Source organism: Gopherus evgoodei, chromosome 6 (assembly GCF_007399415.2).
Source record: "Gopherus evgoodei ecotype Sinaloan lineage chromosome 6, rGopEvg1_v1.p, whole genome shotgun sequence".
NCBI lineage: Eukaryota > Metazoa > Chordata > Testudines > Testudinidae > Gopherus > Gopherus evgoodei.
In genome coordinates this window covers 77,024,995-77,037,550 of record NC_044327.1, presented here as the reverse complement: position 1 = coordinate 77,037,550, position 12,556 = coordinate 77,024,995, and the positions used below count along the sequence as shown (strand labels likewise).

At 40.2% G+C, this 12,556-nt stretch overlaps 1 long non-coding RNA gene across 4 annotated transcripts in view; it reads right to left on the bottom strand.

Annotated features, from left to right (window-relative positions):
• LOC115653946 overlaps positions 1 to 11,777 on the bottom strand; it is a 31,681-nt gene extending 19,904 nt beyond the window's left edge. For all 4 annotated transcript variants that reach the window (XR_004001042.1, XR_004001043.1, XR_004001041.1 and 1 more), the window contains exon 1: positions 11,640 to 11,777. This is a non-coding gene — a long non-coding RNA (uncharacterized LOC115653946). The remainder of the gene's footprint in view (positions 1 to 11,639) is intronic.
• Positions 11,778 to 12,556: the final 779 nt, after the last annotated feature.

Here is a 12,556-nt window from a genome sequence, read left to right as displayed (position 1 = left end):
TACATGCAGGTAGGAGCATTTTCAAAAGTGTGCATTTGAGTTGCACCTATAACATATAGATGCATACATGTGCACTCACAATTTTTGCATTTGCACAAACAGAGCACAGGCACAGCTGGAAATTCAGTTCTGTGTTCTGGTGCAGTATCAAAAGCTTATTTCTGAAGGACACTGTGGGGTCACTTAGACTCAAATTATCTACTAAGAAGGGGAAAGGAGGAGCTATAAAAATGAACAGAAATAATTAGGAAATCTATATGAACATGTAACCCACACACCTTCTGGGTGGGGTGTTCTGTCCCATCTAGGGGCACCAAGACCACTTAGAGAGAGAGAGAGAAAATGAGTTTGTGCTACAGCCTTACCTAACAGGCAGCTGGCTTTTAGCTCATGCACTCAGCTCCAGAGGTCCCAGATTCAGTTCTGCCCACAGATGACTGGGGTCTGTTAGCATCTCCAGCACTTTTCTTAATTTACACATTTTCCCCCAAAGCATTAGAAAACTAAGCGTGACAGCATTGTGCGCATGTATGAACACCAGAAAGTGAAACTGACTAGTCTAGTTTCTCTTTCCAAGTTGAGTGACATGCAAAATAAATAAATAATGAAGAAGGTGAACTACAAATTTTAAATTCTTTCAGTGTTAATCAACTGTGGAGTTAGTGACATTGGCAGGTATTGTTTTAAATATGTTGGGTTTTTTTACCTTGACATTGTCCATTTTAAGAAGATTTGAGTGGTATAAATGCCCTGTGCATCTTTTATTTTTTATTTAGCATAGCTGTATATCCATCCACTTCTGTTTTCACATCACTGACATTTTGTGTTTTACCAGAAGAACTTTCCTCAAATATTTATTTAAATGAGTAAAACTAATTCACTTCATCTTCATGCACTCCCCATTTCTGTTAACTTCCCCAAATATACTAGCAAATCTCCTTTCCAAGTACCAGTTCTTACAAAAAGCTTATTTTCAAGTTTGGATGCTCAAAGTTATCAAAAGTTAATCTGTTTGCTTTATGGTATATTTCAATTATGGATTTTACTATGATGTTCAAATACAAAAATGTTGGTAGCTTTGGTTAGATATATGCCACCCAATCAGGGTACACCAACAATATCACACAGCTTTTAAAACTAACCAAGTGCTAACTTTTAACAACTTCAGTGAACTGCTCAGAATGATCTGCAGACCAAGAATTGTTCACTGAATAAATTTGCGCAACTCCACCCCACAAATAAATTGCCCCACCTCCATTATTGGGAGAGTTTTGGTCATGCCAAGCAGGCAATAGATATCACAAAGGGGAGAGGGTCCCTTAACAATCTGGCCTCAGGAGAAGGCAAGATGATCTGGACACTGCCACATCTAATGGCTGGTTAATCCGCATTAGTGGGTTCTTATTGGCTCCCAGTTCCCTCTTCTCTCCACTCCTGGAGGCATGTATTATTCCTCCCAGGCACAAGAGCCCAGTGTTTGGCCTCCTTTTCATTCCCCCATCTTTCCCTTCAGGAAATGGAGGGCAGTAGGGTGGTGAGTAGGGAATCTCAACTAATTTCTGTTTGACATCTGAGGCATTTTCTCACAACTCATAGAGCATTCTTTGTTTATTGCCTTCTCTCAGCACCCAGGAGGTCTGGCTGTGGGGAGGGTGCCATTTGGAGTTATATAATAATATTTGCAGGTTTTGGAGCAGGTGACCTGCTAGCAGGGGTCAGTTTGTGGAGTAGAGGGCTGATCTATGGCAGATGGCATTGGGCCTGGCTTTCAGTACTGCTTGGTGCAGCAGAAAGGGTTGTGAGCATCATTGTCTTGTGCAGGTTAAAGCATCCTTCATCTGGACCCTCATCTTTTTCATAAGGAAGGGGACAGAGTATATCAGCTAGGGCCAGATCCATGTTTTAATGTGCTTTGGCGTTTTTGAAGATGCTACCAGGCATCTATCTGCATCTTTAGATGCATACATGCCTTTGACAATCTGGCCCCCAATAACTGAAACCGTAAAGGCTAGGAGTTATACAATTTAACTGCCATACTAAAATTTGATGGTGTTAGTTTAAACTGTATCATATTATATGCAGTGAAAAATGTCTGGACATTTTAGTTTTATATTGATACTTGTTTCCTATTTCTACCATTTATTCACTGTACAAATATGAAGCCTAATCCTTAAAGCCCTTACTATGATCATGATGTGCATAGTACCACTGCAGACCATTGCTTTGTCTATGCTAAGAATGTTTAGCAATTTTTCCAATGCTGATGTAGTAGCTCCACCAATGCCAGCAATAGCTCTGCACAGCCTAGGATGGCATGCCTGAATCCAATATGTGCTAGACCAATGGCAGGAGAATTGCTAAAAAGTCTCAGTGTATGGAAAGCCTTTGACTGCAGTGCAACAATTCACATGAAAAAGTGTTGATGCAGTTATTCAAAATTTTCACTTAGCTTCAGGTGGTATAATTTTTGTTCCCAGGTTGGATGATTTGTGCAACAAGCCAACATCGAGGTGAATTTTAAGTTGTGTCTTGATTAAAATTCACGTTTTGAAATTAAAACTCTGATTGATTAGATATGCAATTCCAAATCTGCTCTGAATAGGACCAAAAATAATAGTGGTAAAAACACCTGCACCTAGTCTGCACTAATATGGGATGATGGGATGAACTGCACCCTCAGCAAGTTCGCAAATGACACTAAAATGGGGGGAGAGGTAGATATGCTGGAGGTAGGGATAAGGTTCAGAGTGACCAAGACAGAGTGGAGGATTGGGCCAAAAAAAAGCTGATAAATTTCAACAAGGACAAGTGCAGAGTCCTGCACTTTGAAAGGAAGAATGCCATGCACCGCTAAGAATCCCATGCACCATGCTGGCTAAGCAGCAGTTCTGCAGAAAAGGATCTCAGGATCATAGTGGATGAGAATTATGGATATGAGTCAGCAGTGTGCCCTTGTTGCCAAGAAAGTGAACGGCATATTGGGCTGTATTAGTAGGAGCATTGCCAGCAGATTGAGGGAAGGGATTATTCCCCTCTATTCGGCAATGGTGAGGCCAGACCTGGAGTATTGTGTCCAGTTTTGGTCCCCTCACTACAGAAGGGATGTGGACAAATTGGAGAGAGTCCAGCGGAGGGCAATGAAAATTATTAGGAGGCTGGGGCACATGATCTACAAGGAGAGGCTGAGAGAACTGGGATTATTTAGTCTGCAGAAGAGAAGAGTGAAAGGGAATTTGATAGCAACCTTCAACTACCTGAAGGGGGGTTCCAAAGAGGATGGAGCTAGGCTGTTCTCAGTGGAGGCAGATGACAGAACAAGAAGCAATATTCTCAAGTCACAGTGGAGGAGGTCTAGATTGGATATTAGGAAACACTAATTCACTAGGAGGGTGATGAAGCACTGGAAAGGGTTACCTAGGGAGGTGGTGGAATCTCCATCCTTAGAGGTTTTTAAGGCCTGGCTTGACAAATCCTTGGCTGGGATGATTTAGTTGGTGTTGGTCCTGCTTTGAGTGGGAGATTGGACTGGATGACCTCCTTAGGTCTTTTCCAATCCTAATATTCTATTATTCTATCTTTTCCACAAGTGGAGTTGCATTGGTCTTGGGACCTGAAGATTCCCAGGCTGTGGTATGTGTCCAACGGTGGTACATGACCTCGATGTTCCGTCCATTCAATTCACAACCATTTTTAAGTAGGTGGTACATGAACCAGTAACATTTGGGTGTCATTGGTTAAGCCATTAGTGGGAGAATTGCTAAAAGTTTTCATCGCAGACTCAACCCATAGGACTGGTCACTTGTGGAAGGATTGCAGGATCAAGCTCATGCTGTGGTGGCCTAAGGTTCTCTTGTTCTACAGCATAATTTTCTGACATTCAAGCAATGGACACATTTAATCAATTGCATGCACGTATATGTTGGCTAATAAAGGAGGATAGATGAGGTGCTGGGTTATAAATCAATTGAATAGTTCAAGTGATCTTTCTCACAGGGATGTTGGACTTGGTGGTAATGAAATTCAGGCACTCCCAATGGTCACCTGGAAATAAGACTCACCACAGGCATCTCATTGGGTTTTTTGTTTGGTTGGTTGGGTTGTTTTTTGTTTTTTGGGGGGTGGGGGAGAGGGGTGGTTCTTTACGGAATTCCCCCAGACCAAAACTATGGGGCAGTTAGTCAGCCTACAGTTTCACACCTGCCACATATGAACATATCATAAAGTTCTGTGTTCAGTGACAGTCAAGCATCTATAAAGGTACATATGAAAAGTCCTGCCTCCACTGAAGAGGGGGATTGGATAGTTTTTGTCCAGGAAAAACTTACAAAATATTATTAAATTCCATTTAGTGGGGTTAAGGGTTGGGAATAAGACATCTTAAAGCTGATAGCTGAGACTTCTAAATTACTTGCCACAAAAATCACATCTGTGTCTTTGTTTTCCTGCGATATCTTAATGTTACATGAAGAGCATGCATAGTTCAAGAGAGCTGTTGGTCTTTAGGACAGATTCAGGGCAAACAGAAAGGCTGATCTGTTCTTCAAGGGTTTTGCTAAGGGGTGAGTTCTGGAAGGTATGTTTGGGGCAATGTGGAGCATTATTTATTAACCTGGATGTGGAGAGACATCCTAGATGAAGACAGTTCAGATCCTGCTGGATTATTTTTTGTGATTTTTCTTAATGGTTTTTCACATACATATACTTAGGCCAAACAGATATATACAAATTTAAAATCCAAACACATTTTCACACACAAAATGTCAGAAATCATACAATTTTGGGAGGTATTGCCAATACTAAGGAGGACCAGAGTATCACACAAGAAGATCCTGGATGACCTTGTAAACTACAGTAATAGAAATGGGATGAAATTTAATAGTACAAGGTCATGCATTTAGAGACTAACAACAAGAATTTTTGCTATATGCGAGGGGATTATCAGGTGAAAGCGACAAAGGAAAAGAAAGACCTGGGTGTACAGGATGATTCTGAGCCCTCAAGGTGATACAGCCATGAAAAAGGCTAATGCAGTTCTAGGATGCATCAGGCATAGGTGTTGGAACTAAGGATGGTGGGGGTGCTGCCTTCTGGCTTGAAGTAATATAAACATATTATATAATATAAAACATTGTTCCAGCTCCACTGGCCTCAGGTCAGGTATTTGCAGTAGAGACAAGGAAGCGTTAGTACCATTACACAAGGCTGGTGAGACCTCATCTGGAATACAGTGTGCATTTCTGGTCTCCCATGTTTAAGAAAGATGAATTCAAACTAGAACAGGCACAGAGAAGGGCTTCTAGTGTGATCTGAGGAATGGAAATCCTACCTTATAAGAGGAGACTCAAAGAGCTTGGCTTGGTTAGCCTAACCAAAAGAAAGCTCAGGGGAGATACGATTGCTCTCTATACATACATCAGAGGGATAAATACCAGGGAGGGAGAAAAGTTATATAAGCATCCATGTGGACACAAGAACAAATGGGTATAAACTGGCCATCTACAAGTTTAGGCTCAAAATTAGGCGAAGGTTTCTAACCATTAGAGGAGCGAAATTCTGGAACAGCCTTCCAAGTGAGGGCAAAAAGCCTAACTGGCTTCAAGACTGAGCTTGATAAATGTCTGGTGGGGATGGTATGATGGGACTTACAACAATGGCATTTGGCCCATAGGCAACTGCCAGTGACTGGATATGGGACATTAAATGAAGAGAGCTCTGAGTTACTACAGAGAATTTTTTCCCAGGTATCTGCTTGGTGGGTCTTGCCCACATGCTCAGGGTCTAACTGATCATCATATTTGGGGTTGGGAAGGAATTTTTTCCCTAGGTATGACTAGCAGAGATCTGGGGGGAGGAGAAGGAGGGTTGCCTTCCTCTGCAGTATGGGGCACAGGTCACTTGCATGTTTAAACTAGTGTAAATGGTGAATTCTTGGTAACTTGAAGTCTTTAAACCATGATTTAAGGACTTCAGTAACTCAGTCAGAGGATGGGGTCTATTTCAGGAATGGGTGGGTGAGATTCTGTAGCCTGCAACGTGTAGGAGGTCAGACTAGTTGATCATTACAGTCCCATCTGACCTTAAAGTCTGAATCAATTCTGGTTCAATGAAAAAAGATAGAATTTTGGGAGCAATGCATGAATTTCAAATTTAGCTCCTTCATTCATCCAATTCTATGGACCAAATTCATCTACAGTACATCTATTGACTTTCAAGGACCTACACCATGGATGAATCTGGTCCCTAACTACACACAGTGCTGTCAAAATGCAAAAATAGCTGGACTTGCACCTGCTTGCCAGATTAGGCTATAGAAAGAAGGCTGGCTCTGGCCTAATCTAATCTAATCCGGAACATTCTACACAGCTTTATTCACAATGTGTGTAGGTAGTGGAGGGGTGGGATTTATCTTGTTCTTCTCACCTATGGATATTATCTTTCTAATTAAATATAGATGCATTTCACTTTTTATTCTTCATGTGTATATGTTTTCAAACTGTTTATTTGCTGTGTGACTTTTTTTTTCCCTACTCATTCCTCAAACTTCAAACCTACTAAGTAAAAATCATAGACATGGATCTAAAATGGAATAAGTAATTTTTGATAGTTTCTTGCTAATTCTTTAATGCTCTGTGCAGCTGCTGGTGTATGTTTGTGCTGGCATTGCAGAGTGGAGCCCTGGGAATAAGGAATCTGATTTCAGAGAAACAAGAGCTAGCTTCAAAGAGGAGAGCAAATCTCCCCAGCTGATAGAACTTTTACTAAAAGAAAACAACAATGAAGTAAGAAACATACTAGTAATATCTCCTGTTACTCCTCTGCAATCCTTTTCAAAACTTTCTTCTCCTTTATCTGACTATATACTTCCGTCTCCAAATTCTCTTCTGTGACGGTTTTACCTTTTCTGTTAGTTTAGGTGTCTGATTGTAGATTTCAGTGTGAGACCACGTTACTTCAAAGCACATTATATTAGGTATTAAAGGACAAAAAATAACTCATGTAATTGCAATATATATCCTTGGAGATCTCTACAGAGTGGGGAAACCAATCTGAGACCTATTGTATGTATGTTTTTTAATATAGATTAAGAAGGCATTATACACTAAAAATGAGCTACACTGCACTTTTCATTCACTGATGCTCTGGTATTTAAACATCACAACTAATGTAGTTTAGATCATATTTTTCCTGGAGTGACATGGTTGAAATAAACAAGTTGGCCTCCAAGACATGTATTCTATATTTTAAGAAAGACCTGGTAAATACAGAGTATGAGAAGCTGTGTTGATAACCTATTTATCTCTCTCATGGTTTAAAAATGAAATTTGTTTAAACAAAAGACAAAAAGTAGTCATTTGGGGTCCTATCCTGCCCCTATTTAATTCAATGGGAATTTTGCCATTGATTTCAATGATAGTGCATCCAAATCCTAGGTTCCATTTACCTAATCTTAGCTGGTGTAAACTGGCATATCTCCATTGCCAGTTTTTACCAGCTAAAGATCTGACCTGATAGATTTTATTTAAATGATTCCCAAGGTACATTATTGGTGTACAATAGCTCTTTTGCCTTTACTGATGTAGAATTTTTTTCCTTTCTGCTTCTGCAAGCATAATTTGATAGCAATAATCATTATATTTTTTCCGTGGAAGGCTCTCGAAAAGTTGCTCTTTGAGTAGAGGAGAACAGCACTAGTTTGTTTTGTTATTCTGACTGGATGACAGATGAAATGTCAGAAATAATTCCACAAAACGATGATGTGTAATCCCACAGGATGAATGCCTGCATTAGAAATCCCACTGCACATTTAATTTGCCAAAATGAAACCTTTTTGCAACACTGCTTATTACTTTTGTAAAACAGTAATAAAGTAACATTTCCAAATTATAAACCAAGAGCAAAGAAAATGGCTCTGGAATTATTAGTCACCACTGGCGACTAAATACAGTTGATGTATTTGTACCGGTAAAATCAGGATTTAACTGAGAACCTTACTACAGTCTTGATCACACAAAGTGCTGAGCATCCTCAGCTCCCATTTGCTTCAGTGACAGTTGAGGGCACTCGGAACCTCAAAGGATCATGCAGTCCTCATGTAAAGATCATGTGGTAGTTACTCTGCACATGAAGACACGGTTTAGTGGTTTTCTGACTCTAAAAGTAAACTGGAATTTTTTTTGACAGACATAACACCACTGTAATTAAAAATCTGTTTAAGTTCCAAAACCAGTAATAGATTAGATATATTGCAAGCCTATTATTGTGTTTGGTCTCCTCACACTGACTCAGCATCATCCCTTCTTAGTAACAGCAGGGATTAGCATTTGGGTTGGGTAGCATGGAACACAGGGTCTTGTATTCCAAGTAAGAGCTGGAGCAGCTTCCCATCACCCAGCAAGGTTCAGATGAGTCCTCAGTCTACAGGGGTACATGGAGCAGCACAGAATAAATCCAGAGAGATCCAGAAGGAGCAAGGCAAAGATGGGATGGGCAGAGAGGTATCAGGGGAAAGACTTCTCTGGGGAAGAAAGATTCAACTGAGGAATAGCTTTGGGTATCTGAGTGAGAGGAATGGGGGAAAGTTACCCTATTATATCCCTAGTAAAAGGGATTTCAAGTAACAGACACACACACAGATGGAGTCCTAGAGACAGACATAGAAGAGACAGAAGGCTGGAGTTTGGGTGGGAGTCACAGAGTGAACATCCTCAGGGATAGAGGAGAGACAGGGTAAAATGATTGAAGGATAAAATTGCAGAGAGACCCACTGGGGGCAAAGTTTGCAGTTAAAGGAGTTGTCGAGATTGGAGTCCCCTCTTCCGGGGGACAATTGGAGATGTTCAGACAACTTCCTCCTGAGTGGATGCACATGATGACTCCATCCCGTAGGACAAATAGGAGGAAACAGAAAGCTTTCACATCTCCTTCTCTTGGCGGGGGAAAATGGTTGAAGATGCAGATAGAAAACTAGCACAAACTACAGAGGGCAGGTGAGTGAGAAGTGGTGTCATATTCAGGGGAGAGTCAGATTTCTTGGGAGGTAGAATAGAGCATTCATCATTTCTTGGAAAATAGAAGAGACTGTGATTTTATTTCTCAGGGGTCAGGAAGAAGAGACCACAGGACAAGAGGCAATTTACGTTTTAATCTAATCTGTTTCATGAGTGATACATCACAGCCAAGGACTAACTCCTACATTTACATGATTTAGCAGATCTATTCTATTTTTAATTTTTGTGGTCCATGTAGACCAAAAACAACCCAAAAAACACAATAAAAACCAAAATATTTGAAACTCAGTCCCTCATTTATCAGAGTTCAGGGTTCTCTATTTATCTTGCAAGAGCTAATGACTTCACCCCAAAACCTGAAGCATGGCATTTTCTTACCCTCCCTGCTCCACTGATGGTCTTAGTTTTGCTCTCTGATTTGAGACATACAGAGAAAAAGTGGACTAACAAATCTTCAGACAAAATAGATACTCTGTTAAGTTAAACTAGTTGTCCAAAAAGCATGAGGGAAAGGCATGCCTGTCTTTGCAGATCCCTAATGCAGAGGGTCATTTCACCCTATTTGAGAGGTTTTTTCATTCTACACAAGATATTCATACATTAGTGTCTAAAAGAAGTGGATCAGGAAACAAATTTTTCCTGAGGGTAACTTGCTCCAGATCTTATTAGATACCTTTATTATTAAGGCATCTTTTGTTCTAAAGAGTCCCAAATGTTTTCTAAACTGAAATGCATACTACATACATTTCTTCTTTGGCTGTACAGCACCAGGAACACAGTTAAGACAGTCCTTACCAGGCTTAATTTCCAGAAGTGCCCTCTAATTTTGTGGGCATAGTTTTACACCAGTAATTAATTGGGAGTCAAAATGGTAACAACTATTGGACAGCTATCTACCTGGCTTGCTCACACACAGAGTTTGGTAGATCTCTACTTGCTACCATCCATCCCAAAATTAATTGTTGGTGCAAAACTAGGTCCACAGAAATAGAGGCCACTTTTAAAAATTTAAGCTAGTTTGGAGCGTCTCTCTCCAGATGCAAACATATTTTAGGGAGTAGGCCAATTACTAACTGATGTATATTATACCTTATCTAAAGGGCTCCCAAACAGTGGTCTGAGGACCTTAGAGCATGGGCTGATCACATGGTGCTGCTCCTCCTTGCTTACAGCCACTCAATTTAATTAAAAGACTATTAAAATATTGTATATACTTTTGTACATTTATACAATTTTAAAATTGCCTGCATGGAATAGTGGTAATACAAAAGTATAATACTACATTTTAGCTATCTTTTTAGCTTGCCACAGGGATGATATGTACAGATCACATATCGGGGAAGGAGATGCTTCGTGTGATCTCAAATAGGAGGTATGTTGGTCCATGACACTCTTTATTAAAATGTCATCTCTTCTATCAGAGTTTGAGAAGTCCTATCTAATGTCCTATCTAATGTAACTCTGGGTGGTTTTAATTTCCCATATAAATGTCCAATCTTTTTTTTTTAATCCTACTAATCTCTTGGTCTCAGTTATATCTAGTGGCAATGAGATCAACAGGTTAATTGTGCTGCGTGTGTATATTTCCTATTATCGGTTTTAAATTTGTTACCTTTCTGTTTCATTAAATGACATCTTAAGTGGGTAAATGTGGGAGCCAGACTTGCCTTCTCAATATTATTCATTATCTTGTATATTTCTATCATTTCGCCTTTGGCTAATCCCCTCTCTAAACTGAGCAGTCCCAATCTTCTCTGTCTCTCCTCATATAAAAGTCTCTGTACCTCTAATCATTTTTGTAAGCCACAGCCACACTGACAGGCAAAAGAGAAAACAGTGCATGCTGGTAGGCTGTAGGAGTTCACAGAGCAGCAATCTCTGCTGCACCTTTTAACAGGGTGCAATGTACATCTCACACACACACACTCTGCCAGCTCTGCTGTGCTGGGCAGTGAACATTCCCTAAGGTTTGTGAAGCACTCCCAGGCAACAGTGGTAGGGGGCCATATAAACACATATCCCAAAAATCTTTGCATTCTCCTAGGATTTTAGTATCACCACTGGTGCTATAGTCCTTTGATCTTCTGTTCTCTTTAAAAGATAATAGGAACTTAGAATTTTCCATATCAAATCAATACATTGGTCCATCAAGTATGGTAACAGTTTCAGCAGTGACTAACACCCAATGCTTCAGAAGATAGTGATTACCAGAGCCATCTCTTGGCCATGGCAAATTGGGGCAACCACTCTGGGCCCTGTGCTTTGGGGTGGGGGGGCACACAGCTGCCGATTCAATTGGCCAGCACCAGGTGTGGTCAGTCCCGGAAATGATGGATTCATCACTTCCTCCCTGGACCCCGCACCCCCCCTAGGGATGACCCTAGTTTACCATTCCCATGATGCACCTAATGAGTGGCACAGCTCTATATATGGTATATATATCATCTATTTAAACTGATCTAATCTTGCAGTATCCTAATTTCTGCTTCAGGTTTTGTTTTAAATGAGAAGACTGGTATTTTTCCTGTCCTGATTGGAAAGATTAAGAATAAAGCAAGGTTAACAGCAACTAAGAAATACAGTGTGTCATTATCTTGGAGATATGTTGTCATACAAAAGGAGTATGTTTACCTGTGTGCCTATTGAGATGAGAAACTGCAGGGGGTGGTGGGGAGAGAGGAGGCTACAAATTGCTTCCCTTTATCCTTTCTAATGACCATTGTTCTTGAGTTCCATGGAGTAGTCAGTGAACTGGATAGTCTCTGCACAGCTCTGTTTAAAAATCAAAATAAAATTCATTGTTCCATAAGGAAAATATATTTATTGGCTTAATATTAATGTTTTACATATCTGAACCAAGGCTGCCCCTCCTTTTTTCTGTGATTTTTATTTTCCCCCCATGGTGAAACTGAGTTCCTTTGATAGAAATAACTTGAATGGAAAAGATGGGTGGTAGGGAAAAAATACATTCTTTGCACTTGTAATAACATGTAGCACTTTAATCTTCAAAGCATCTTACGAATATTAAATCACTTCACTCCTTGGAGGAAGGGAAGAAAATATTATTAAATTCTGTGTCTTAGTAAAATGGCTGTAAGTCCCTATCTACATAAGATTAAGCCTGTTCCAAAGCAAGGTTAGGTGCATTGTGTTTAATGCATACAGCAGCTGGCATCCTACCTACACCAAAGCTCCCAAAATAGCTAAACATGGTGTTAGCAATGGAGGGAAATTCTTAGGAAATTTGCCCTAGTGGAGATGCAGCCATGAGGACTTGCCAAGGCTTCAGAGTCTGTGTTCGAGCCAGAAATGGATCTTGGGAGCACCTGAATCCCAATTCTCTGCTCAGTCTACAATTCTTTCATGCTAGATATGTAGAAAATGTCACTGCATAACTTCAATTTAATAAGCTCTACCCCTTTCTAATGGCGCTATGCCTATGAATTAGAGCATTACTACTAGGAGTGTTACTTACAAGGTGTACAAGCATATACCTTTATTTTTCCTATAATTAACCACAATCGCAACTATCCTGGAGACTTCAGTCT